At 37.9% G+C, this 25,945-nt stretch overlaps 1 pseudogene; it reads right to left on the bottom strand.

The window, feature by feature from the left end:
• LOC132643938 (glucan endo-1,3-beta-glucosidase, acidic-like) overlaps window positions 1-16,768 on the bottom strand; it is a 73,299-nt pseudogene extending 56,531 nt beyond the window's left edge.
• Window positions 16,769-25,945: the final 9,177 nt, after the last annotated feature.

Raw genomic sequence — 25,945 nt, 5'->3', positions numbered from 1 at the left:
TAACACATATGAAATATATAAATCAACAAGTATACAGATAAGGCAATCAATGACAATTAATAGGCACAGAATGTCCCAAATAGCCAAGTCATAACCTTGGTTTAAGCTTATATTCCATAAGTATGCCAAGTTCTAAGAAATTCCTGAACCATAGGCAACAACACAACACAACATCAACAAGAATACAATGAAATGGTATATGCTGTGATTATGAGAAATGCAATGCAATGAGATGAAAAGTCGTGTAATGCAATGGCTAATACCTCAATCGGTACACACATGCTATAAGCAGTTGTCACTTCAATAATCATGAACTAGGGGGGCCCGCGGCATCCATGTACTAGCCACTATGGAACAGACCTCGGATCGTGACTCTGCTACTATACATTTAGTACAGACCTTAGATTGATAGCGTTAACATTTTTTCTTTCATCTTTCTGTTATCTCCATTTCGAATCAGTTTCCCCAACTCTATCATCATTCATGAATGTATGAATGGAAGAATGAGGAATCACATGTAAACAATGCCAATAAATATGATATGGGATTCATAAGCACAATAATGTCAATTCAATCCTTGCCAAGAGTAATAAAGGGCAGAGAAATAGCAAGCAAGACTGTAAGACTACAAGTACAAATGTTTTCTTACATAGAGGACTGGGCTTCAACATCCATAAGGACGGCTTGCCACAAACCTGGCTTCAACATCCCGAAGGACGACTTGCTAAGCTAGTCGAACAGTAAATTTGATTATAGATGTAAAAGTTTTTCCTACAACAGAGCTGGCTTCAACATCTCTAAAGACAGATTGCCAAGCTACTCAACTAGGAAAAACTTTTACACTACTACAGATTTAGCTATTATAGCTTCGAAAAACTTTTATACTTGTAGCAAGTTAACTTGCTCAATATTTCCTAACCCTATACTAAACTAAGGACCAGCCTTTCCATGCATTTCAAAGAGAAGAACAAGAGAAATTTAGAAAGCACTCATATTATTGATATAAAAAGATTTACAAGAAGATTATTCAATGATCTTCCAAGTACTACCTAGCCTCCTTTATATAGAAGCTGGAACACTACTACAAGCCAAACCTATATTACAAGTGGGTCCCATAAATATGTTGGGGGACCCTAATAAAACAAGAAGAACTTAAGCCTAAACATGACTAAGCATATGCTAGCACTTGAAAGCATGTGAAAAAACTAAATATATACATGGAAAAGCATGTGACAGCATGTGGTAGTATGTGCAAGTGGGGTAGCCAAGCATGTGACGCCATGTGCAAGTGGGGTACAGTTTTGTCCTCTTTTAGATAGCATGTGCAAGCTTGTGAAAAGCATGTGGTGAGCATGTGAAAGTGAGGTTAGGAACATAAAATTATAGGAATATTTGTTTTTGTATGGGTAGTAAACTTTTGTGGGTAATTTGTTGAAGTAAGTAAGGGTAAGTGGTGAAAATGGTGCATGTGTCATCAACCATCATCCGATGGTGCAGTGTTTGATGGTGTTGATGGCGGGCTTGTGTATCCTTCCTCTATCCACCATTCAGCTCCATGTTTTTTCTTGAATCTTTCTTTGTTTTCCAAGCTTCTTTTTAGCGACCTCGTGTAGTAACATTTCTTGTTCGATGGCCCTATTATCTCGCAATCTATTTTTTGTGAATCCTAAGATGGAAGATTTATCCTTGTGACAGCATGAGTGATTTCATCCCTGATGACTTCATATGGTACTTGGTACTCCTTTGCTGCTTGTCAGACTCTTTCCCAATAGGGATAATTATTATTGTAATTCCAACGAGCCCACTCCTTCGGCCATGTCTCCTTTGGGATGCACTTATTTTGCTGGAAAATAATTCTCTGTGCTTCATTGTATTCATCCTCTAAGGACAAAATGGAGAGGAGGAATTCCCACCAGAGTGAAATATCTAGATGAGCATGGATCTTTCTGCCAATAATATTTATTGGCCAATGTAGCATGAATATTTTAGCTGCGTTGGAGTCTTGGAAGCATTGAACCCAATATGTTCGTGGTTTGAACCATTGTCAAAACTTTCTGAGAGCAGATTCAATCCTGTCAAAATGTCGGAACATGTCGCACTTAAATTTCATAAAGATATAATACTTGCGACACAAGTACCAGAAAAACCATAATAGCTCCTGTGGAAAATCGTTGTGTAGTGGTATGAATACATGTCAGAATGGGTATTCCGGATTGACTCTAAATGGCTTAAGGATGGATCCTCCATATTTTTTGAAGACTTGAAGCTCATAGAAAGTCCTTCTCTTTGTAAGAATGGATAGATCAAATGGGTCCACGAGCTAGTTGAAGAATTCTGGCGGATGATCTGCTATCCTGGATGGGCCGGCTCCTAGTGAACTCGACAACATGAAAATTTGGCTAGTTAGCCTCTTCTTGTGCATGAATCTCTTTAAAAAAAATTCTGGCCTGGACAGAAAATCCGCTAGGATATTATCCTTCCCTTTGGGGTGCTGCACTTGGAATTTGTAACGGGAGAACCATTGTGCCTATCTGAGAATATGCGGATTTAGAATAATCTTTGGATTTACCTGGATTATCTTCGGGAAAGCCTTCATATCCATTTCTATCAGGAATTCTATGTGAATTAAAAAGAAATTGAACTTTTTAATTCCGTTCTTCACAGAAAGAATTTCCTTGAAGGTGGAATGATAGTGTTGTTTAGTATCTTTGAACTTTCCACTGACATATCCGCATATCTTCCGCTGGCCATCTTTTTCTTCAAAAAGTACCGTGGTCTAATAATCATTGCTGGCATCAGTCTGCAATATCTTCTTGCCATCTAAGGGGATATGGAGGGCTTTGACTTCTCTGGATATTTCCTTTATTTTTTGAACTGCTTCATCTTGTTCCTTCCCCCAAGCTTGAGGATTTTTCTTGAGAATTTTTGTAAGCGGAGAAATATATGTAGAGACATTAAGGATGGAATCTCTAACATAATTAATCACACCTAAAAATTGTTGGAGCTGCTTTGTTGTGAAGTTGGTGTCTGGAAATTTGATCAACTCTTGGCAAATGTGCGGCCCTGGGCTGTATGCGCCATGGACAAAATGCACTCCCATAAAATCAATCTCTCTTTTGACAAGAACCCTCTTTTTTGCTGAGAACATGATTCCATTTTCCCTTACTAGATCATGAAACTGATGGAGCAAGTTAAAATGTTCTTCTATAGTATCACTAGACAGTAATATGTCATCAATGTAAACTAGTTGTGTGAAGGATGGGTTGAAAAATCTTTGTCATGGCTTATTGGAACATAGAGGGTGTAGTTTTTAACCTAGATGGCATGACCTTCCATTGAAAATGGTGGTCGGGTATGCAAAATCCTGTTTTTGCTCTTTCGTCAGGGTATGCTTACCATATGCTTTTCACAAGCTTGCACATGCTACCTAAAAGAGGACAAAAGTGTACCCCACTTACACATACTATCACATGGCGTCACATGCTTGGCTACCCCACGTGCACATGGTACCACATGTCGTCACATGTACATATTTAGGTTTTTCACATGCTTTCAAGGGCTAGCACATGCTTTGTCATGTTTAAGCTTAAGTTTTTCTTGCTTTATTAGGCCCCCCACATGTTTATGGGACCCACTTGTAATAGGTTTGACTTGTAGTAGTGTTCCAACTCCTATATAAATGAGGCTAGGTAGTACTTGGAAGATCATCAAATAATCTTCATGTAAATCTTTCTATATCAATAATATGAGTGCTTTCTAATTTTTTTTGTTCTTCTCTTTGAAACGCATGGAAAAGCTGGTCTTTAGTTTAGTTTAGGGTTAGGAAATATTGAGCAAGTTAACTTGCTACAAGTACAAAAGTTTTCCGAAGCTATAATAGCTAAATCTGTAGTAGTGTAAATGTTTTTTCGAGTTGAGTAGCTTGGCAATCAGTCTTTAGAGATGTTGAAGCCAGCCCCGTTGTAGGAAAAACTTTTACATGTATGATCAAATTTACTGTTCGACTAGATTGGCAAGCTGTGCTTCAGGATGTTGAAGCCAGGTTTATGGCAAGCCTTCCTCATGGATGTTGAAGCCCAGTCCTCTATGTAAGGAAATATGAGGCTCGAACTCCTCAAACCTATGCCTTCCCCTTCCGGATAGCCTCCGAATGCTTAAAGTCTAATCAATTAAATAATATAAGTTAGACTATGAAGATATACATATTGCTATGCTTTCAAAAAAAAACCCAAAATAACCCTAAAAGTGACCCCGGTCCCACAAGGGTATAACGGAAAACTACAAGTTGGAAAAAGGAAATCGGAAGTCCAAGAGGTCCAAATGATAATCATCAACACCGATTGCTCCCCAATTAGTATCAATTTCATCAATAAAAGAAAACCCCCAATTCCCATGATACAAACCTTAGCAATTAGGAAAGATTCAACTTAGAAACCTAGCTCCCCAATAATTAGAATCTTAGACATTAAGGAACCCTTCCACAAACTCATGGAAATAAACAAGAATCATAAAGATACAATTTGGCATTTCTACCCATTTTCCCCAACTTACCAAATGAAGACTAACATCTAATTGAATCCTAAATCATAAATAAATTACAAGAGAGTGCAAAGGAACTTACCCAAGATGTAATCACCCAAAAGCTCTTCAATTTTTCCCACAAAATTCTCTGAGTTAAGAATTTGGTGAATGGAAGGAATGGTTCAAAGTTGGGAAATAAGAAAGTTTTTTTGTTCAACGATTTCCGCATCCAGGGACCCCTTGTTCCTAGATGCAGAATCGCCTCTGCGAATGGGACTTCGCATCCACGGAATCACTTGCCATGTCAACCCTTCACGTCTGCGGGCCAAGTCCCGTATGTTTGGACCGGCAGATGCGAACACATACCTGCAGAAGCGAGACATCAGAAACTAGCAAAATCTAGTTTTCACCAAGTCCAATGTAAAATGCGGCACTCATCTGAGACCCCTCGAATAGACATCAAATAAGCATATCAACATAAAAACACGCTATGAAACAACCCATGACCTCGGAGTTTTCAACGGAGTTCATTTTGACCTGGTCAACCTCCAAAACCCCCAAAGTCAAGTTTTTAACCAAGGATCGAAAATGCTCCCGAGTGCCTTGGGAACTGAACCAATTACCCCCACCAAGTTACAAATGACTCTCCTAACCTCATGAAATCGATAGAATTCCCAAAAAGGTTCGTTTACTCAAAAGTCAACTATTGGTCAACAGTTTCTCACTTTAAGCCTCTAATTTCCTCTAAACCAATTAGAATCACCTAGGGAACCACATTACCCGACCCCATTATTCAAACATGCTTTAAAAACGCTAGGGGAAGGGTCAACAAGGGTAAAAGGGTCAAAATCCTAAACGACCAAACGGGTCATTACAACTGTGTACAAAATAGGTATAAATATTTGCTAATAACGGGGAATTGTTTTGTACAAGAAATTGTACTATCGGGCTGTTGAAACCCGCCAGGCCTTCATGAAACTCTACTATTTGTGAAGGAAGGATGTTTTATAGAGCCCCCATGTACTGGACTGTGGAGACCTTGATTGGTTTTGTAGTTTTGACGATTCTAGTGCCCTTTGCACATTTTCCATGGTAGGAAGGAGAAAAGGGGAAAATTGTGCAGTTTGATTAAATCATGGAGAAACTTCATACGCAGCCACGAAGTGAGCACAAAGAGAACTATTCTTTTGCTTTCCTTGCGCACTGCAATCAGTGGCATACGCCAATTTTTCAAGGGGTTATCTTACTTGAGAAAAGTAAATATTTAAAACAATGGAGAAACTTCATTACCGATAGCTATGTATTTAATTTTAACATCTAGGAAATAGCTAATAATATTGGGATGGACCCAATTAGTAGTTTCACTAGGATTTGTTAAGGCTTGAAGATTGCGATTGGGAATGTCAAGACTGATTTCAATGTCAATACCCCTAAGGGCATCGAGGACTTGATGGTTTGGATCATAAACTCTTAGGTTATTTCTGCCAGTAGTTCATATGGAACGAAAAGGAAATACTATTTCGGTAAGACTTGATCTGAATCGTAGTTCAGATTCAAGTTGGTTTAGTGAGGGCGACCGCGAAAGTCACCGAATGGGTCAGTCTTTATAAAGATTTATGACTTCCTGAGGTAATGGTAAGTTGTTGCCAAGTGTTCCATAGCATACTCCAATTGATTGCACCTCGACATGATGGAAATAAAAGATAAACCATAAAAATATAATCTATATTGAATAGAGCAATAAATAAGGAAAAATCATAGGCGAACCATGATTTAAATTCGATAATGGATTGACTTTTAAATTAAAGTACTTTACAATATGGTGTATCAAATATACTAGGTTTGACTGAACCCGTAGCTCAAACGCTACATTGATCAAATGTAATGAATTTTCGACATGTTGTTTTATTTTGATGAATCTATTCAAATAAAAGAATTGTGGTGCTTTTACAAATTATCTCATGCATAAACAAAATAGCATAGTGGAGCGGTAATAAAAGCTTGAGAGTGATATTGTGTATGAAGGACCAATATATACATACACAGTTTTAAAAACAAGGCAAAAGACATAGATTGCACCCTAAAGTATACCCGAAATCTCAATATCACACTCAAACTATTAAAGCGACCTATTACACCTCTGACAATCTTAAAAGTGAATTTATTTACCCCTCCGATAACCCAAATCAAGCTTGTTTCTATGGACATTTTTGTGCGAGTGAACACTGATTTACTACGCATTAAACTTTAAAAATGGAAAATTAATTTTAACCACACTTATTAATGATCACAACGGTAACCAATATTCACCCACCCCATTATAAGCCATACCTGACTCTTAACCAAGAACCCTAATTTTCTATCCCAAATTGTGAAAAATCAGCCCCAAATCATAGCTCAAGCTCAGATCTTTTGAAAGAAAGGCAACTAAATCCGATTTTTATTGTAGTTTATTAGTTCCTCTCTATTTCCCTTTTTGTCACGACCCAACTAGTGGATCAAGCGGGCACCCACGCTAACCCTCTGGGTGGGCGAACCCATACCTTATTCAACATTAATTTTAAACATACGAAAAGGAAATAAAATTATTTAAGCAGTCTCAAATCATATCATAAATATCTAAGCACGGAAGTACAAACGAAACCCCAAGAATCTGGTCAAGTCATAGTACAAGAGCCACTACAAAACTACATAAGTCTGAATATAACAATACATAAGTGTCTGAAATACTGTCTCGAAACAGAAGGACATATATTATAAGAGAAGGGTTTTCCGGGTTGCAGATCTAGAACATAGCTCACCCTGGAAACTCTAAAAGAAGCCATCACCCACGAGGTGCTGACATGGATCCTGTAGCAAACTCTACACTCAGAAAAGAGTACAGCAAGGTAGTATCAGTACAAACACTATGTACTGATAGGTATCATAGTCCGATAACAATTAGTTCACATAAATGAAGAAAGAAATCAACAAGTAGGCATGTAAACAATGGAGAACACTTACGTACCAGATCAACATAAGAACAATTCAATATCAAGTGCCATATACAAATCAACAATGAAGAATGGATATAAGTATGAATGCATATGCAATGCAATGCACTGGCCAACTGTCAATATCGTACACACACGCTAAGGACGGAAACCTCCACATCTCAATAGTCATGACCCATGGGGGACCCGCGAAGTCCAAGTACAATTTCATCCCGACAAGAAACCTCGAGCAGGCTCCGATAACAACCTCGGATCACGGATTCTCATCACTTTTTTACACAATCTGGCAAAGACCTCGGATGTTCCTTTGTCTCACTTATCATCATCAGTACCAAGTCATAGTTCATATCAATGCATCATATGAAATGAGAATGCATGCCATGCATAATATCATAATCAACAAGAATCATACTCAAGATCACATGCTTGTCTTGTCATAAACACACATCACGATTCAAGCCTAATCTCATTATAATTCCTTTTTCCATTGAGAAGCGACATAACAAGAGAGAGATGGATGTATACAAAAGTCATAGCATAACAAATAAGGCGGTAAGCCAATTATAACAACTAGGCGACAAGCCCACAATAATCAATAGAACTAACCTAATATGATTTCACCTCAACACCATACCCGAAGGCCTAACATACTTTTCCTGTCAATATCTAACTCCTACATATACTTCACTAATTGGATTCTAACCTAAAGGTAAACCGTAACTTACCTCGATACCGAGCGGGGGCCATGAACTATCCAACACGAGCCTTGCCCTTTTGAATGTTCGAAGTCTATTCAATAATGTAATCTATATTAGAAATGAAGACTAACGATACCCATATTGCTACTACTATTCCAATAAAAAATAACCCTTTTTAAAGACAAAACCGGGCCCATAAGGGCAAAATAGGAATTTTGAGTAAAAATCTATTAATCAACACTTAGGGAGTGCAATACTATCCCTCAATTACTAATTAAACTCAATTAATCATCAATTTCAACCTTTAATAAAAAATCCCTAGCCTTCCATATCCATGAAATTTAGATAGATTCAACTTAGTGTCTACTATTCCATGTAATTCATCACTAGATCAATAAGATTTCCCAATCAAAACTCACTTTTCAAGCATATGATTCAAGAAGTTAAACTTTGAGTCTGCAACCTTTCTTTCTCATTATACCTCTTAAATCCACCATGAATTCTAACTTAGACAATAAATAAACATAAATTAGGGTCAAAGGAACTTACCCAAAGATGATTCAAGCCAAGAACTTCTCAATTCGCCCTTAGTACTCTCAAGGGTTTCAATTTAGTGAATGGAAGAGGAATGGTTCAAAATGGAAAAATATAATATTCTGATTTAGTAATCTCTGCTTATGCGGAGCAATGGTCTTCCTACGCGATCTCGCCTCGGTGAATCTCATTAATGACTCAGCAACCTGCATCTGCAGACCAGGCCTCGCCTGGGCAGGCCCGCGGACGCAGTGAACCCGTCGCAGAAGCGACACCTCAGAAAACCAAAAAAATCTGGTTTTCACCAAGTTCAACCAAAATCCTGACATCTGTCTGAGACCACGCGGAATACAAATGAAATATGCAAACACATATTAAAACACACTACGAACTCACTTGTGGCCTCGAAATTCCCAGCGGATACCACCTTAACCTAGTCAATCCCCAAACGACCAAAACTAGGTTTCCAACCTAGGGTACAAAATGCTCCTGAATGCTTCAGGAATCGATTCAAATTGCCATTCTTCCTTTCGGAAGAGTTAAAAAAATACTATGATATACCAAACTCTCTTGAATGTCTCGGGAATCGAACCAAGCATCCCATCAAGTCATAATCGACCCTCCGAACCTCATGGATTTGACGGAATTCCCAAAAAGATCCGTTCACCCAAAAGTCAACTATCGGTCAAACATTTCTCACTTTAAGGTTTTAACTTCCTCAAGTCCTATCAAAAATCGCTCGATGACCTTGAAAATCATGTCGTCCATCACCGTAGATCAAAATCACTCTAACGGGGCTAGGGGATGGGTCAACGGGGGTAAAATGGTCAAAACACACATAACGACCTACTGTGTCATTACATCTGATACCAATGAAACGAAGGGAAGGTACTTGAGCAGGTGAAAAGCTAGGAATATCTCTCAAGTATATCTACCTTGGTCTCCCAAGTATCGTCTTAAACTGGATGGTTCTTCGATTGCACCTTAACTAAAGCAATCTCCTTCGACCTCAACTTTCTCACCTGCGTATCAAAAATTGAAATCAGCTTTTCCTCAAAGGACAGATTCTGATCGAACAATACCGAATCCCAATGAATGATATAAGAGCCGTCTGAATGGTAGTTCTTCAACATGGAAACATGGAATGCCAGATGAACACCTGATAAAGCTGGTGGCAAAGCTAACTCATAAGCCACCTCAATAACATGACGGAGAATCTCGAAGGGACTGATCAACCTCGGGCTCAACTTGCCCTTTCTCCCAAATCGCATCACACCCTTCATGGGTGAAACCTTGAATAGAGCCTGCTCACCAACCAAAAACTCTAAATCACGAACCTTTCGGTCAGCATACTCCTTTTGCCTACTCTGAGCTGCCAAAAGCTTTCCTGCATCAACTTCACTTTGTCCAAAGACTCTCTCAATAGATCTGTACCCCGAGGTCTCACCTCAAAAGAATCGAACCACCCAATCAGAGAATGACATCTCCTACCATAAAAAGCCTCGGATGGCGCCATGTCAATACTCGAGTGATAATTGTTGTTGTATGCAAACTTTGCCAATGGTAAAAACTGGCCCCAATGACCACCAAAGTGGATAACACAAGCTCTCTACATGTCCTCAAGCACCTGAATATTCCTCTTGGACTGACCATCGGTCTACGAATGAAATGTTGTGCTAAGATCCATCTGAGTACCCAACTCCTTCTGCAATATCCTATAGAAATAGGAACTAAACTGAGTGCACCATAATACATATATGCATCTCATCATCATAGCTCAGTGGGTCATAATACTAACAAATAAATGCCATAAACCGTAAGGGACACAAGCCCAAAAGATATATACATATATACGTCATCAAGTTGATCTCAAGTACTCAAGCCGACAAGGCTACCAAAATGATAACACAACAAAACATAATAAGGATGGGATAGGAACATAACATAATAAGGATGGGACAGGACCCCACCATGCCAATATATATATATGAAAAAGAGTCATACCAACTGAACTGCATCTCTGGAACAAGTGGACTGCTCCTGTACAAACGCTGAGGAAGAAATCTAAGGGTTTGGTCCATCTCCTTGTCTACCTGCGGGCATAAACGTAGCGTCCACATAGAAAAGGACTCCAGTACGAATAATGTACTGAGTATGTAAGGCATGAGAAATAACATAATAAAGATATGGAAATAACATGAGATAAGAGAGAATAACCTGTACATCTAGATGCCTCTTAAGGAAAGTCATGCATGCTTTCCCTTTTTTAAAAAAACATTTTCATACATATACATATATCATAATGCCATACCCTGCTATATAGGCTCGGTGTCATTCGTACCTAGCCATAATAGGATCGGTGTTATCCGTACCTAACTGCAGTGGTGGGCACAATAGGTGTCGTACCCAGTTGACTATAGTGCGGCTCGACGTGAGAAAATAGCTATATATATATATATATATATATATATATATATATATATATATATATATATATATATATATATATATATATATATATATATAAGCATGCATTATGGAACTATCATCATAAATATATCTCACCTTGAAAGAATAATAACCATAAGATGAGATCAAGGTCAATAAATAAGATAAGATAAAGATTAAAAATCATGAGACAAATATCAACAATATCATAAGAATCTCAAGAACCATAAGCTTTTAGTATTCCTAGGAATGGAGTCAATATGGATATCGTATGCATGGGTTTGTGTCATTAAAGACCATGCCATAAGAAAGAAAGGGTAGCCTTACATACCTCGTCGTCTACTTAACCACTCAACTTCTAGCCACCTGACCTTGCAAATATACACTCAAGATGATTCGTACTATGGTTAATTCATGGACACTGTCATAAACTCAAGCTAAATAAATTAGTAAGCTAATGAAAATCGGACATCATCTCCTCTGTATCATCTACTTCCGCTAACTCCAAACAACTCCCAAAACCACAATAAAACATCAACAATGCCATAATAAAAAAAAATTACATTTAAATTATACTCAATTCAGTCCCAAAACTACTTTTCATAATCAATCCATAACAACAACTTCAACACAACACCTTATGACCTTTTCTCCAATTGTTTTTCCTCAAATCATACCATGATTACCAAATAAACTCATAAACATGAAACTAAGATGAAATCTTACCTCAAAATTCAAGAACACTTCAATTCCAAGGTCACTTCACCTTAAAATAGCCTCCAAAGATTTTACAAGAAAAAGAGACAAGTTTAAACCTCACTTTGAAACCCTAATTAATTTGATCTTCATTTTGATCTGTGATTTAGGCATAGATAAGAGTTTGAATATATTTGGAGAGGTCTCTTGTCACGCCCCAAAACCCACCCTAGACGTGACCGGCATCCGACGTCATGAACAACATCGGAAGAACCTAAACGACATAATAATAATACTTGAACCCGCCAGGTTCAATATTCGCCTCCAACAATTTATAAATTAAATGTAACACATGAATTAAATCAGCGGAAGTCTTTATAAGCAATGGCCATGAACGTGGCAAACACCCATTAAGTCGTACGAGACTTTTGACAATCTACCAACAATTCTGACAACTATCTATGGAGCTTCTAAGAGACATAACAATCGTCAAACTTCGGGACGCAGCCCGGAAATCTAGAATAATAAATGAAACGGAAAGTGTCCCACGAACAAGGATGTGGGCTCACCAAATCCACAGCAGTAGCAAGTCCTATTAAGCGTCGAAAGTATCACGAACCTGCTCTTCTTCGTTACCTAACATACCATCAAAAACAACAATGGTATGCCTGAGTACTTTTGTACTCAGTGAGTGCCTCGGGGACAACAAGTATTATGAAAATAAAATATAATAATATATAAAGAAATCAGTTCTGAAAAAGATAGCATAAAAACAGCCATTCCACTTTGTGATTCTCAATATCATTTGTTAAACAGTTTACAAATCCATTAATCAATATAGAAACAAGTATTCAACATGTGTATCTCCATAAGAATTATCAAAAATCGATTATGAAGTCTTTTGTTAAGTTACAACTTTTAATTATGCCTTTCAAATTGATCATGATTGTCAACAACGGTTCCATGAGAGATTACGAATATTACACATATACGAATATTTTACATACTGACACAAGCCCAAGAATCAATCACATCGAGGGAATGACCGTAGGGTTCCCTTGTCACAACTCACCACACCGAATTATAAAGTCTCGGTGACCACTCATCCTCCCGAATGGCTAGGCATAAACACACCGGGATATGAAATCCCCGGTAACCACTCATCCTCCCGAATGGCTAGGCACACTGCGCAATACACCGAAATATAGATTCACGGTGGCTACTCTTCCTCCCGAATAGCAAGGCCATTAATGCACCCCAGGTAGCGAACCCGGGAGTGGCCACTCCTCCTCCCGAATGGCAAGGCAATTAATACACTAGGATCCATAGTGGCTACTCCTCCTCCCGAATAGCAAGGAAAACAGAACAACAAAGTCCATGGCATAGAAGCCGATTCACCAATTGTCTCAAAGCAGTCATACCGTCAATAACATTTAAGTTCATTACACATATCGATCAACGAAAGGCATATCAATTTAACTCTTTACCATTTACCATGCCAAGAATTTCACTTACGAATTCTATATCACTACAAGCCACTCACAGGAAACAAGATAGAAAGCAAGCCACTCACAACCAAACTAATCAATCAATCGATACTCCTGGTTAGGAAACCACGAAGGCTAATCGTCCTCTGGACTAACACAACTTTACCATACAGGTCCAAAATACAAACAAAAATACTAATCATGTCATATTACTAAATTATCAATCATGGCTTAGAGCCGAACCTCACTTCTCAAGTCATCATCTCAAATAGAGGCATTTCAAGTTACCACCGATTGAGAATCTTATTCAAATTTCAAATTTAAGAAACCCATTTTACAACAGAACAAGTTGAAGGTTTAACCTTTAGAAGATGAAATTCAATCATCCAATAATGGGGAAAAGCGAGTTTCACAAAGTAGTATAGTTCGTGTAAGGTTCGATGCGGGCTTGACCCTACACACGCATGACCTTGTCTAAAAGAAATCATCTTTGTAGTCAAATTATCATTACGGACCATTATGCCATTTTGAAAGGATAAGTTATTCCGACCAATGTTTGAAAACGTATAACTTCTTTACGAAAGATTTCCATGTCTTAAATCATCAATGAGAATATCATTACCAACCCTTAACCATCATTATTAAACATATCTTATTGAGGAAAACATTCATAATATCACATACATATATAGGGTTTGTTACAATCTAGGTTTAATGTGGGTTTGTCCCCTCACACACATTAACCACCATTTAAACATGAATTAGAGTTCAAGGAACATGAAAAGATTGCTTTTCCTTTCATTCATTAAAGGATCTTGAATAATATTTATACTTCCAAATTCAAGAACAACAACATCAACAACAATCTCAACAATTATTTTATATCAATATCCAACTAATTCTATCCATTTAATCATACCAAAACAGCCCACAAATCATTTGATATCCAAAAATTATAACCGAGCTTTCAATGTCATTTTCTCTATTCTAACCCGTCAAATCTATCAATGATAAGGGTAAGAACATTATTAAAATCTTAGACATACATTAGGGTTTTGTATGAGAAGTTCACCCTTTCTATTCAATAAAGAACTTTCAAGAAAAGAAGTCATGCATTCCAAAATAAGATTTTCAAAAGAGACATACAAATCACAATAATGTTTTTAAAAGAGAGACATACCTTAATTTGTTAAACAAGATTTAACAATTCACTTTTTCTATTGAAGAACGCCCAAAAACTAGCTCGAATCAGTTTGGAAGGAAATATGTTGCAAACCCTTAATTGCTCCAAAACTTGAATTAAAGACTTGAATTTTGGAGAAGATTTCCTAAATCTTGATTCTTGAATCTTGAGATGGGTTTTCTTGAAAACCCTAGATTAGGAATGATGATTTCTTGTTTAGATTACAAGGATATATGTTAGAATGGAGTTGGAATAGTTAGAATGGACTTACCTTGGTGTTCTTGATGTTGGAGGAGAGTAGGAGGTCGTTCTAGGGTTTGAAGGAATGAAAAATAATGAGTTGAACTGATATGGATGAATATATATTGTTCTGTGAAAGTGAAATTTACGACCTGAACACTGCTGGTCGTAAAGTCAGTTTACGGGCCGTAAATTGATTTACGGACCGTATTCTGCACTTTGGACTGCACTGTGTCGCTTCAGTAAAATGGCCATAACTCCTTGCACAGATGTCCGTTTGACCCCCGTAAGATACCGTTGGAAAGGTATTTCAATGATCTACAACTTTCATCAAGGAAGTTTTCCCAAATTCCAAATACGGTTTGCAATACGGGCCGTAAAGTGAAATACGGTCCGTATTTAACCTTATGACCTCAAAAATGTCAAATTCCAGAATGTTCAGAAATTCTTGGTTTCAGTTCACGACTTGGTTTACGGCCAGTAAACTGAAATACGACCACTGTTCATGGGCGTAAACCACCATATCACAACTGAACGGAAAAATTTCAATTCCCACATTCTTTATCTGATTTTCTAAGTCTACGATCATGATCAAAGCTTTCGTTAAAAGTACGGGGTGTTACATTATCCCCCCCTTAAGATCATTCGTCCTCGAATGAAAGTCATGGCTTAAGATTCTTCACTAAACCTCAAATTTCAAATTTTCAAGAATTCTTCTAGCAAGGTGAAACATCCTTAGAGATAATATACGACTAACCATATAACGAATGCATCATTAAGGCCTAAACACAATTGTGAGATTTATACTTCACTCTAAACTTTCACAGGAAAACACATCCGAAAGGTTCAACACATACCTATAGTAGGGAATAATATTCAAGGTAACACGGCTTGAGTAATACCACAACAACTAGATAGAACTAAGCCCTTTTTTATTTCACCCCGCAAGTCTTAAGATACGACATAAGTCTACTCCGAATTTTTAACAATATCACTTTTTCACTCTATAACGGGTCCATCAGCAAATTCAAGCCTAACCATTTCTGATTGACAATCCAGAGTTTCATAACACTCGGAAAGCTAGTCCATCCGCAAAAATCACATCACAGTTCATCATTTCTAATTCAAACACATTAAAAGTAATATAACAGCCCTTAACTACAATGACACAATCTCTATACATTATAAAAGCGATAACAAGGACTCAGGGGTATTCATAGAAAAAGGGTGTCAACAATTATTCGACTTCCACCCAAAATCAAGGGCAAGATTCTGAGTTATATAAGAAAGAGTCGAGCTCGAATTTATCAGCGAATACGCTTCAAAAGAACATATAGTAAGAATACCTGTGACCCCGGCTCCAGGATCTCCTGCCGTACCCGTTCGAATCAAACTATAAAGTCGAGGTTGTCCCCTATAAGCGGTGTTAGCAACCGTTTTACCAGCCCTATTACCACGAGCATTAGGGGTGTTGTTAGCATTACCATCAGACGGATTATTCCTTTCGCCTGAAGAGTTAGCCATTTCAAGAAGCCACTTCCTACAATATTTCTTGATATGACCCCTATTCCCACAATGGTGACAAACACGATCCTCTCATCTAAATGTTTGTCGGTTACTACCTTGCGAATATCTGTTCTGATCATTGTTCCTCTGACCTTGTCCACCAGATGGAACGCCTATATTAGACAGAGAACCAAACTGTTGAGGTGCATAACTTCCTTTCCGTTGCCCTCCATCATATGAACCAGTGAAACCACTCACAGATCGGGCCTTCTTATTTTGTTCCCTGTCTACCCGCTCTACTCCCTTCCAATTCTCTTGTTGCTCGGCAAACCCAACCAAGGAATTACCGTTCTTGACCCCAGCAGTGGTATGGTTAGTGACCCTGGTGGCTCGTCCGCCAGGCGATGATTTAGAAGCACCATTGTTTCCCTGATTACCAGTCCTCGCAGGAGTTAAAGCCATTTCTGCGGGGTACGAATTATTGGACACGTCAGAATGATCCTAAAGGAAGTTCAGGCTCTATAGCACAATCTAGAATAAAGAGGAGTGAGAAACACCTATAAATGCCCTGGTAGTCTTTCGATCATGCAGGTGATCAGGCTGCACAAGGAAGACTCCACTAGACACAGCTCCACAGACACAGACAACTCCTAGGACACATTTAAACCTAGGCTCTGATACCAAGCTTGTCACGCCCCAAAACCCACCCTAGACGTGACCGGCATCCGACGTCATGAACAACATCGGAAGAACCTAAACGACATAATAATAATACTTGAACCCGCCAGGTTCAATATTCGCCTCCAACAATTTATAAATTAAATGTAACACATGAATTAAATCAGCGGAAGTCTTTATAAGCAATGGCCATCAACGTGGCAAACACCCATTAAGTCGTACGAGACTTTTGACAATCTACCAACAATTCTGACAACTATCTATGGAGCTTCTAAGAGACATAACAATCGTCAAACTTCGGGACGCAGCCCGGAAATCTAGAATAATAAATGAAACGGAAAGTGTCCCACGAACAAGGATGTGGGCTCACCAAATCCACAGCAGTAGCAAGTCCTATTAAGCGTCGAAAGTATCACGAACCTGCTCTTCTTCGTTACCTAACATACCATCAAAAACAACAATGGTATGCCTGAGTACTTTTGTACTCAGTGAGTGCCTCGGGGACAACAAGTATTATGAAAATAAAATATAATAATATATAAAGAAATCAGTTCTGAAAAAGATAGCATAAAAACAGCCATTCCACTTTGTGATTCTCAATATCATTTGTTAAACAGTTTACAAATCCATTAATCAATATAGAAACAAGTATTCAACATGTGTATCTCCATAAGAATTATCAAAAATCGATTATGAAGTCTTTTGTTAAGTTACAACTTTTAATTATGCCTTTCAAATTGATCATGATTGTCAACAACGGTTCCATGAGAGATTACGAATATTACACATATACGAATATTTTACATACTGACACAAGCCCAAGAATCAATCACATCGAGGGAATGACCGTAGGGTTCCCTTGTCACAACTCACCACACCGAATTATAAAGTCTCGGTGACCACTCATCCTCCCGAATGGCTAGGCATAAACACACCGGGATATGAAATCCCCGGTAACCACTCATCCTCCCGAATGGCTAGGCACACTGCGCAATACACCGAAATATAGATTCACGGTGGCTACTCTTCCTCCCGAATAGCAAGGCCATTAATGCACCCCAGGTAGCGAACCCGGGAGTGGCCACTCCTCCTCCCGAATGGCAAGGCAATTAATACACTAGGATCCATAGTGGCTACTCCTCCTCCCGAATAGCAAGGAAAACAGAACAACAAAGTCCATGGCATAGAAGCCGATTCACCAATTGTCTCAAAGCAGTCATACCGTCAATAACATTTAAGTTCATTACACATATCGATCAACGAAAGGCATATCAATTTAACTCTTTACCATTTACCATGCCAAGAATTTCACTTACGAATTCTATATCACTACAAGCCACTCACAGGAAACAAGATAGAAAGCAAGCCACTCACAACCAAACTAATCAATCAATCGATACTCCTGGTTAGGAAACCACGAAGGCTAATCGTCCTCTGGACTAACACAACTTTACCATACAGGTCCAAAATACAAACAAAAATACTAATCATGTCATATTACTAAATTATCAATCATGGCTTAGAGCCGAACCTCACTTCTCAAGTCATCATCTCAAATAGAGGCATTTCAAGTTACCACCGATTGAGAATCTTATTCAAATTTCAAATTTAAGAAACCCATTTTACAACAGAACAAGTTGAAGGTTTAACCTTTAGAAGATGAAATTCAATCATCCAATAATGGGGAAAAGCGAGTTTCACAAAGTAGTATAGTTCGTGTAAGGTTCGATGCGGGCTTGACCCTACACACGCATGACCTTGTCTAAAAGAAATCATCTTTGTAGTCAAATTATCATTACGGACCATTATGCCATTTTGAAAGGATAAGTTATTCCGACCAATGTTTGAAAACGTATAACTTCTTTACGAAAGATTTCCATGTCTTAAATCATCAATGAGAATATCATTACCAACCCTTAACCATCATTATTAAACATATCTTATTGAGGAAAACATTCATAATATCACATACATATATAGGGTTTGTTACAATCTAGGTTTAATGTGGGTTTGTCCCCTCACACACATTAACCACCATTTAAACATGAATTAGAGTTCAAGGAACATGAAAAGATTGCTTTTCCTTTCATTCATTAAAGGATCTTGAATAATATTTATACTTCCAAATTCAAGAACAACAACATCAACAACAATCTCAACAATTATTTTATATCAATATCCAACTAATTCTATCCATTTAATCATACCAAAACAGCCCACAAATCATTTGATATCCAAAAATTATAACCGAGCTTTCAATGTCATTTTCTCTATTCTAACCCGTCAAATCTATCAATGATAAGGGTAAGAACATTATTAAAATCTTAGACATACATTAGGGTTTTGTATGAGAAGTTCACCCTTTCTATTCAATAAAGAACTTTCAAGAAAAGAAGTCATGCATTCCAAAATAAGATTTTCAAAAGAGACATACAAATCACAATAATGTTTTTAAAAGGGAGACATACCTTAATTTGTTAAACAAGATTTAACAATTCACTTTTTCTATTGAAGAACGCCCAAAAACTAGCTCGAATCAGTTTGGAAGGAAATATGTTGCAAACCCTTAATTGCTCCAAAACTTGAATTAAAGACTTGAATTTTGGAGAAGATTTCCTAAATCTTGATTCTTGAATCTTGAGATGGGTTTTCTTGAAAACCCTAGATTAGGAATGATGATTTCTTGTTTAGATTACTAGGATATATGTTAGAATGGAGTTGGAATAGTTAGAATGGACTTACCTTGGTGTTCTTGATGTTGGAGGAGAGTAGGAGGTCGTTCTAGGGTTTGAAGGAATGAAAAATAATGAGTTGAACTGATATGGATGAATATATATTGTTCTGTGAAAGTGAAATTTACGACCTGAACACTGCTGGTCGTAAAGTCAGTTTACGGGCCGTAAATTGATTTACGGACCGTATTCTGCACTTTGGACTGCACTGTGTCGCTTCAGTAAAATGGCCATAACTCCTTGCACAGATGTCCGTTTGACCCCCGTAAGATACCGTTGGAAAGGTATTTCAATGATCTACAACTTTCATCAAGGAAGTTTTCCCAAATTCCAAATACGGTTTGCAATACGGGCCGTAAAGTGAAATACGGTCCGTATTTAACCTTATGACCTCAAAAATGTCAAATTCCAGAATGTTCAGAAATTCTTGGTTTCAGTTCACGACTTGGTTTACGGCCAGTAAACTGAAATACGACCACTGTTCATGGGCGTAAACCACCATATCACAACTGAACGGAAAAATTTCAATTCCCACATTCTTTATCTGATTTTCTAAGTCTACGATCATGATCAAAGCTTTCGTTAAAAGTACGGGGTGTTACATTATCCCCCCCTTAAGATCATTCGTCCTCGAATGAAAGTCATGGCTTAAGATTCTTCACTAAACCTCAAATTTCAAATTTTCAAGAATTCTTCTAGCAAGGTGAAACATCCTTAGAGATAATATACGACTAACCATATAACGAATGCATCATTAAGGCCTAAACACAATTGTGAGATTTATACTTCACTCTAAACTTTCACAGGAAAACACATCCGAAAGGTTCAACACATACCTATAGTAGGGAATAATATTCAAGGTAACACGGCTTGAGTAATACCACAACAACTAGATAGAACTAAGCCCTTTTTTATTTCACCCCGCAAGTCTTAAGATACGACATAAGTCTACTCCGAATTTTTAACAATATCACTTTTTCACTCTATAACGGGTCCATCAGCAAATTCAAGCCTAACCATTTCTGATTGACAATCCAGAGTTTCATAACACTCGGAAAGCTAGTCCATCCGCAAAAATCACATCACAGTTCATCATTTCTAATTCAAACACATTAAAAGTAATATAACAGCCCTTAACTACAATGACACAATCTCTATACATTATAAAAGCGATAACAAGGACTCAGGGGTATTCATAGAAAAAGGGTGTCAACAATTATTCGACTTCCACCCAAAATCAAGGGCAAGATTCTGAGTTATATAAGAAAGAGTCGAGCTCGAATTTATCAGCGAATACGCTTCAAAAGAACATATAGTAAGAATACCTGTGACCCCGGCTCCAGGATCTCCTGCCGTACCCGTTCGAATCAAACTATAAAGTCGAGGTTGTCCCCTATAAGCGGTGTTAGCAACCGTTTTACCAGCCCTATTACCACGAGCATTAGGGGTGTTGTTAGCATTACCATCAGACGGATTATTCCTTTCGCCTGAAGAGTTAGCCATTTCAAGAAGCCACTTCCTACAATATTTCTTGATATGACCCCTATTCCCACAATGGTGACAAACACGATCCTCTCATCTAAATGTTTGTCGGTTACTACCTTGCGAATATCTGTTCTGATCATTGTTCCTCTGACCTTGTCCACCAGATGGAACGCCTATATTAGACAGAGAACCAAACTGTTGAGGTGCATAACTTCCTTTCCGTTGCCCTCCATCATATGAACCAGTGAAACCACTCACAGATCGGGCCTTCTTATTTTGTTCCCTGTCTACCCGCTCTACTCCCTTCCAATTCTCTTGTTGCTCGGCAAACCCAACCAAGGAATTACCGTTCTTGACCCCAGCAGTGGTATGGTTAGTGACCCTGGTGGCTCGTCCGCCAGGCGATGATTTAGAAGCACCATTGTTTCCCTGATTACCAGTCCTCGCAGGAGTTAAAGCCATTTCTGCGGGGTACGAATTATTGGACACGTCAGAATGATCCTAAAGGAAGTTCAGGCTCTATAGCACAATCTAGAATAAAGAGGAGTGAGAAACACCTATAAATGCCCTGGTAGTCTTTCGATCATGCAGGTGATCAGGCTGCACAAGGAAGACTCCACTAGACACAGCTCCACAGACACAGACAACTCCTAGGACACATTTAAACCTAGGCTCTGATACCAAGCTTGTCACGCCCCAAAACCCACCCTAGACGTGACCGGCATCCGACGTCATGAACAACATCGGAAGAACCTAAACGACATAATAATAATACTTGAACCCGCCAGGTTCAATATTCGCCTCCAACAATTTATAAATTAAATGTAACACATGAATTAAATCAGCGGAAGTCTTTATAAGCAATGGCCATCAACGTGGCAAACACCCATTAAGTCGTACGAGACTTTTGACAATCTACCAACAATTCTGACAACTATCTATGGAGCTTCTAAGAGACATAACAATCGTCAAACTTCGGGACGCAGCCCGGAAATCTAGAATAATAAATGAAACGGAAAGTGTCCCACGAACAAGGATGTGGGCTCACCAAATCCACAGCAGTAGCAAGTCCTATTAAGCGTCGAAAGTATCACGAACCTGCTCTTCTTCGTTACCTAACATACCATCAAAAACAACAATGGTATGCCTGAGTACTTTTGTACTCAGTGAGTGCCTCGGGGACAACAAGTATTATGAAAATAAAATATAATAATATATAAAGAAATCAGTTCTGAAAAAGATAGCATAAAAACAGCCATTCCACTTTGTGATTCTCAATATCATTTGTTAAACAGTTTACAAATCCATTAATCAATATAGAAACAAGTATTCAACATGTGTATCTCCATAAGAATTATCAAAAATCGATTATGAAGTCTTTTGTTAAGTTACAACTTTTAATTATGCCTTTCAAATTGATCATGATTGTCAACAACGGTTCCATGAGAGATTACGAATATTACACATATACGAATATTTTACATACTGACACAAGCCCAAGAATCAATCACATCGAGGGAATGACCGTAGGGTTCCCTTGTCACAACTCACCACACCGAATTATAAAGTCTCGGTGACCACTCATCCTCCCGAATGGCTAGGCATAAACACACCGGGATATGAAATCCCCGGTAACCACTCATCCTCCCGAATGGCTAGGCACACTGCGCAATACACCGAAATATAGATTCACGGTGGCTACTCTTCCTCCCGAATAGCAAGGCCATTAATGCACCCCAGGTAGCGAACCCGGGAGTGGCCACTCCTCCTCCCGAATGGCAAGGCAATTAATACACTAGGATCCATAGTGGCTACTCCTCCTCCCGAATAGCAAGGAAAACAGAACAACAAAGTCCATGGCATAGAAGCCGATTCACCAATTGTCTCAAAGCAGTCATACCGTCAATAACATTTAAGTTCATTACACATATCGATCAACGAAAGGCATATCAATTTAACTCTTTACCATTTACCATGCCAAGAATTTCACTTACGAATTCTATATCACTACAAGCCACTCACAGGAAACAAGATAGAAAGCAAGCCACTCACAACCAAACTAATCAATCAATCGATACTCCTGGTTAGGAAACCACGAAGGCTAATCGTCCTCTGGACTAACACAACTTTACCATACAGGTCCAAAATACAAACAAAAATACTAATCATGTCATATTACTAAATTATCAATCATGGCTTAGAGCCGAACCTCACTTCTCAAGTCATCATCTCAAATAGAGGCATTTCAAGTTACCACCGATTGAGAATCTTATTCAAATTTCAAATTTAAGAAACCCATTTTACAACAGAACAAGTTGAAGGTTTAACCTTTAGAAGATGAAATTCAATCATCCAATAATGGGGAAAAGCGAGTTTCACAAAGTAGTATAGTTCGTGTAAGGTTCGATGCGGGCTTGACCCTACACACGCATGACCTTGTCTAAAAGAAATCATCTTTGTAGTCAAATTATCATTACGGACCATTATGCCATTTTGAAAGGATAAGTTATTCCGACCAATGTTTGAAAACGTATAACTTCTTTACGAAAGATTTCCATGTCTTAAATCATCAATGAGAATATCATTACCAACCCTTAACCATCATTATTAAACATATCTTATTGAGGAAAACATTCATAATATCACATACATATATAGGGTTTGTTACAATCTAGGTTTAATGTGGGTTTGTCCCCTCACACACATTAACCACCATTTAAACATGAATTAGAGTTCAAGGAACATGAAAAGATTGCTTTTCCTTTCATTCATTAAAGGATCTTGAATAATATTTATACTTCCAAATTCAAGAACAACAACATCAACAACAATCTCAACAATTATTTTATATCAATATCCAACTAATTCTATCCATTTAATCATACCAAAACAGCCCACAAATCATTTGATATCCAAAAATTATAACCGAGCTTTCAATGTCATTTTCTCTATTCTAACCCGTCAAATCTATCAATGATAAGGGTAAGAACATTATTAAAATCTTAGACATACATTAGGGTTTTGTATGAGAAGTTCACCCTTTCTATTCAATAAAGAACTTTCAAGAAAAGAAGTCATGCATTCCAAAATAAGATTTTCAAAAGAGACATACAAATCACAATAATGTTTTTAAAAGGGAGACATACCTTAATTTGTTAAACAAGATTTAACAATTCACTTTTTCTATTGAAGAACGCCCAAAAACTAGCTCGAATCAGTTTGGAAGGAAATATGTTGCAAACCCTTAATTGCTCCAAAACTTGAATTAAAGACTTGAATTTTGGAGAAGATTTCCTAAATCTTGATTCTTGAATCTTGAGATGGGTTTTCTTGAAAACCCTAGATTAGGAATGATGATTTCTTGTTTAGATTACAAGGATATATGTTAGAATGGAGTTGGAATAGTTAGAATGGACTTACCTTGGTGTTCTTGATGTTGGAGGAGAGTAGGAGGTCGTTCTAGGGTTTGAAGGAATGAAAAATAATGAGTTGAACTGATATGGATGAATATATATTGTTCTGTGAAAGTGAAATTTACGACCTGAACACTGCTGGTCGTAAAGTCAGTTTACGGGCCGTAAATTGATTTACGGACCGTATTCTGCACTTTGGACTGCACTGTGTCGCTTCAGTAAAATGGCCATAACTCCTTGCACAGATGTCCGTTTGACCCCCGTAAGATACCGTTGGAAAGGTATTTCAATGATCTACAACTTTTATCAAGGAAGTTTTCCCAAATTCCAAATATGGTTTGAAATACGGGCCGTAAAGTGAAATACGGTCCGTATTTAACCTTATGACCTCAAAAATGTCAAATTCCAGAATGTTCAGAAATTCTTGGTTTCAGTTCACGACTTGGTTTACGGCCAGTAAACTGAAATACGACCACTGTTCATGGGCGTAAACCACCATATCACAACTGAACGGAAAAATTTCAATTCCCACATTCTTTATCTGATTTTCTAAGTCTACGATCATGATCAAAGCTTTCGTTAAAAGTACGGGGTGTTACATCTCTAGAGCTTTCTTGAACTTGGGGTTATTTTTAAAATGACTTAAAATGAACAGGGATCGTTATACTTAAAATAAGCAAAATTCCACTGACATTAAAAAATATGGCCCGTATAACATTATGCGACCAACTTTCTGGCCATATAAAATTATACGGTCTGTATAGTTGGCCATATAATCCCACCTCAAAATTTTGCTTCTCTATAAATTTTTAAAATCCTTAAATATGGCCCATATCTCAAAATAAGAACCATATCCCAATTACTGTCGATATACTATGTTTTCAAAAAATTACTTTTGACGAACCTTTCCGCTTCGATTCACTTATTCTCTAATCCTTCCGTAACTTACCAAACATGAACTTAAACACTTATAAGCTTGAGTTGAACATGCCCAGAGTTGTATAACCTCGAAGAAAATCCCAGTGTCCAAAATTATGACAACTAACATACGACGAATCTTAATGTATAAAACTACAAGGTGTAACATTACTCCCCCCTTAGAAACATTCGTTCTCGAATGTTAACTTTCGGGAATTCTATAAAAAATTTGGTAGAGTCTCCCCCGTAACTGTACCACTACTAACCTGCCACACAGCAACAACCATACAATGCCTCATAGGACCACAATAAGTAATAACAGTAATGGCCTCACACAACCAATAATCATAAGAAATGAAATACTACACAGCTGAAGGCAATGGTGTCTCTGTCTGGACCACCTCTGGAAGTGG

The sequence above is a fragment of the Lycium barbarum genome, chromosome 6 (assembly GCF_019175385.1).
Source record: "Lycium barbarum isolate Lr01 chromosome 6, ASM1917538v2, whole genome shotgun sequence".
Lineage (NCBI taxonomy): Eukaryota > Viridiplantae > Streptophyta > Magnoliopsida > Solanales > Solanaceae > Lycium > Lycium barbarum.
This window is presented reverse-complemented; position numbering and strand designations above follow the sequence as displayed.